This window comes from Triticum aestivum, chromosome 7B (genome assembly GCF_018294505.1).
Source record: "Triticum aestivum cultivar Chinese Spring chromosome 7B, IWGSC CS RefSeq v2.1, whole genome shotgun sequence".
Lineage (NCBI taxonomy): Eukaryota > Viridiplantae > Streptophyta > Magnoliopsida > Poales > Poaceae > Triticum > Triticum aestivum.
In genome coordinates this window covers 106,460,660-106,465,400 of record NC_057813.1, presented here as the reverse complement: position 1 = coordinate 106,465,400, position 4,741 = coordinate 106,460,660, and positions in this window count along the sequence as shown.

The following is a 4,741-nucleotide window of genomic DNA, read 5'->3' as shown; positions in this document are numbered from 1 at the left end:
TGCAGACCCGTTGACTAAAACCTTTCTCACAAGCAAAACATGACAAACCCAAGAACTCATTGAGTCTTAATCACATGATGATGTGAACTAGTTTAGACACTAGTAAACTCTTTGGATGTTGGTCACATGGCGATGTGACCTGTCAGTGTTAATCACATAGCGATGTGAGCTAGATTATTGACTCTAGTGCAAGTGGGAGACTGTTGGAAATATGCCCTAGAGGCAATAATAAATTAGTTATTATTATTATATTTCCTTGTTCATGACAATCGTTTATTATCCATGCTATAATTGTATTGATAGGAAACTCAGATACATGTGTGGGTACATAGACAACACCATGTCATTAGTAAGCCTCTAGTTGACTAGCTCGTTGATCAATAGATGGTTACGGTTTCCTGACCATGGACATTGGATGTCGTTGATAACGGGATCACATCATTAGGAGAATGTTGTGATGGACAAGACCCAATCCTAAGCCTAGCACAAAGATCGTAGTTCCTATGCTAAAGCTTTTCTAATGTCAAGTGTCATTTCCTTAGACCATGAGATTGTGCAACTCCCGGATACCGTAAGAATGCTTTGGGTGTACCAAACGTCACAACGTAACTGGGTGGCTATAAAGGTGCACTACAAGTATCTCTGAAAGTGTCTGTTGGGTTGGCACGAATCGAGACTGGGATTTGTCACTCCGTGTGACGAAGAGGTATCTCTGGGCCCACTCGGGAGGACATCATCATAATGTGCACAATGTGATCAAAGAGTTTATCGCGGGATGATGTGTTACGGAACGAGTAAAGAGACTTGCCGGTAACGAGATTGAACAGGGTATCGGTATACCGACGATCGAATCTCGGGCAAGTACTATACCGCTAGACAAAGGGAATTGTATACGGGATTGATTGAGTCCTTGACATCGTGGTTCATCCGATGAGATCATCATGGAACATGTGGGAGCCAACATGGGTATCCAGATCCCGCTGTTGGTTATTTACCGGAGAACGTCTCAGTCATGTCTGCATGGTTCCCGAAACCGTAGGGTCTACACACTTAAGGTTCGATGACGCTAGGGTTATAAAGGAAGTTTGTATGTGGTTACCGAATGTTTTTCGGAGTCCTGGATGAGATCCCGAACGTCACGAGGAGTTCTGGAATGGTCCGGAGGTAAAGATTTATATATGGGAAGTCCTGTTTTGGTCACCGGAAAAGTTTCGGGTTTTTCCGGTAACGTACCAGGACCACCGGGAGGGTCCCGGGGGTCCACCAAGTGGGGCCACCATCCCTGGAGGGCTGCATGGGCCAAGTGCAGGAGGGGACCAGCCCCAGATGGGCTGGTGCACCCCCCCACAGGGCCCAAGGCGCAGGGAAAGGTGGGAAGGGGGCAAACCCTAGGGTAGATGGGCCCTAAGGCCCACCCCAGGTGCGCCTCCCCTCTCCCCCCTTCTGGCCGCCACCAGATGGCATCTGGGGGCTGCCTCCACCCCTAGGGAGGGAACCCTAGAGGGGGCGCAGCTCCCCCCTTCCCCTATAAATAGTGGGGGTTTTGGGGCTGCTAGAGATGCGAGAACCTCTCCCTCTTGGCGCAGCCCTACCTCTCTTACTCCTCCTCTCCCGCGGTGCTTGGCGAAGCCCTGCTGGACTAGCACGCTCCTCCATCACCACCACGCCGTTGTGCTGCTGTTGGATGGAGTCTTCCTCAACCTCTCCCTCTCACCTTGCTGGATCAAGGCACGGGAGACGTCACCGGGCTGTACGTGTGTTGAACGCGGAGGTGCCGTCCGTTCGGCACTAGGATCTCCGGTGATTTGGATCACGACGAGTACGACTCCTTCAACCCCGTTCTCTTGAACGCTTCCGCTTAGTGATCTACAAGGGTACGTAGATGCACTCTCCTTCCCCTCGTTGCTGGTTTCTCCATAGATAGATCTTGGTGACACGCCCTGTTCAAGAATTCATCCGATTAACCAGTTAACTTGCCGATTAATCCCTACTCGTAGGGTCACCGAGTAGCCTATAAACCGATAAATCGTCCGATTAATTGATTAAATGGCCGATTAGCCGATTAATCCCCTACTCACCAGCCAACCGAGTAGCTACCAGTTAACGATTTCCTCAACAATGGTGACATGTAGGAAAATTTTGAATTTCTCCTACGTTCCCCAACAGCACGTGCGTCAGCGACCTTGCACGCTACACTGAGTTCCTACGGGAGGAGGAGGAGCGCCTCGTCGAGCATGCAAAGAGCCTTACCGCCGCCGTGGCCGCGGCACACGCCGCCTCAGAGGCGAGGAATAAGAGATCTACGAGGAGAACCACCGCTTCAAGAGGGGTTGTCTAGAGCGGCAGAGGGCATTCATGGTGAGCATCGCTGAAGGTGCAGCAGCGGCAAGCACCATATTGCAGTTGTCCAGCTTGTCGGTAGGCTCCTCCTCCTCTGCCTCTTACTGAGTGCGCTCGGCAGAGGGGAGGCTGCGGGAAGTAGTACAAAGCCCCTCCGTAGTAGTAGTATTTAGGGGCTATTTTGTTCAGTTCATCTGACTATCGATGTGGTGGAACTGTACAATGTACTTAAAATTATCTAGTATATAAAGTAGAACTAGCTATTTCAATACGTGGTTGGCAACAATTGGTGAAAAGTTTGGTCGGTTCAGTTGTGGAGTTGAACTATTTGTATAGAGAACGACTGCTTAATCTATGAATGAAATCTATGCTTAATTACTGAATTTTAGTTGCAAAAATTAGATACTGCAAGTGATTTTTAGCTTCATATTTTGACAAATCGCAGTGTTACAAGGTTGACAAATGGCAATGTTACTAGATCAAAAAATGTCAATCTTTCTAGTTTGACAAATGGCAACATACCCAATATGACAGATGCAAATCTTACCAAATTGTTTGTAAGTGGTTGCACACGGGTCATCCAAAAGAACCGTTTGCATTGAAGAGATGCACAAATCATGCTCTCACTTTGCATACAGGTGTTCTATCTAAAACGTTTGCGATCAAGAGCTGCACAAATCCTGCTCGACACATTTTCCCTTGGCTTCGTGGGGAAGCTGTCGGTAAGGGAGTGAAATGGGAGACAAACAGTAAGGCCGCCCGTATTAAGCAGCGGCTCGGGTGTCATTAATGGAGAGGAAGGCGGGCAGCCATGGAAGTGAAAGGGCTTGCTTCCTAGTGAGCCTGCACAACGTATAGCTTGCACACTTCCCAGTGAGCCTGTGTATCGGAGGACAGCTTGCACGCCTCTCGGTCATCCTACACATCGGACTACGCTCACAAGCCTCCTATTCAGTCAAGCAGCTGTCCACACGACACCTCCTATAGCCATTAAAACAAAGACACATAGCGTCACGTGAATGGTTAACATAATGCACACGATTTGAATTGTACAAACGTTTGCGATGTTAGAGTGGCAGCTATTTGTTTCAAAATGCCTTTGTTGGTTGTTATTCGAGTGCGTCTTCTCTCAAAATGGACACGAAAAATACTACAACATGTGGGGTACCATTGCATGATAGCATGCCAAGTTTCATGAATTTCAGATGAGTTTTGGATTTGCTAGAATTTAAAAGAAAGTATCTCAATGTTTTGCCAGCAATCAACGGTGCCCTGGTGTTTGAAATTCATTTCCATTTCTTGCATGGGACCTAAGCATCCACCCAAGGACAAAGATTCGATTTTCAACCAATTTATATGCACTGGAGCATGTGCATGTAGTTCAAATTTGAATTATGCACATAAAATGCCTAGAAAACCCGGTTAATGTATAAAAATGTCCAAACGAACCCCAAAAATTCCAAAATTTAACACAACACTCTTGTTGTTTTATGTTGACACTAGAAATTTTTTGAAAACAACAAGAGCAGCGGATATCATTTCGTCCCCAAACATGGCACGTTCCCTACCGAAACCATTAGGCTTGTTGTGAGAAGCTCTGGTTTGTGAGAAACTTATCCCCAAACCTTCAACAAATGGGACAAAGATTTTACCACGGGATGTTGATGCCGCTCCATGATAGCATACCAAGTTTCATGAATTTCAGATGAGTTTTGGATTTACTAGAATTTAAAAACCAGGTATCTCAATGTTTGTGGTCGTGTGACGGTGGCGGGGTGTTTGACATTCATTCCCATTTCTTGCATGGGACCTAAGCATGCAACCAAGGACACAAATTTGAATTTTCAAACAATTTATATGCAATAGAGCATGTGCATGTAGTTCAAATTTGAATTATGCACATAAATGCATTGAAAACTAAATTAATGCCTAAAATGTCCAAACAAGCCCCAAAAAATCCAAAAAAATCACACAACACTCCTGTTGTTTTATGTTGACACGAGAATTTTTTTAAAAGCAATAAGAGGCAATGGATATCGTTTTGTTCCCAAAGGTGGGGCGTTCCCTACCGAAACCAACATGCTTGTTGTGAGAAGCTTTGGTTTGTGAGAAGTATATCCCCAAACCTGCCCCAAATGGGACAAAAAATTTACCACGGCATGTTGATGCCGCTCCATGATAGCATGCCAAGTTTCATGAATTTCAGACGAGCTTTGGATTTACTGGAATTTAAAAACTAGATATCTCAATGTTTGAGGCCGAGTGACGGTGGCAGGGTGTTTGACATTCATTCCCATTTCTTGCATGGGAGCTAAGAATGCAACCAAGGACACATATTTGAATTTTAAACCAATTTATATGCATTAGAGCATGTGCATGTAGTTCAAATTTGAATTATGTA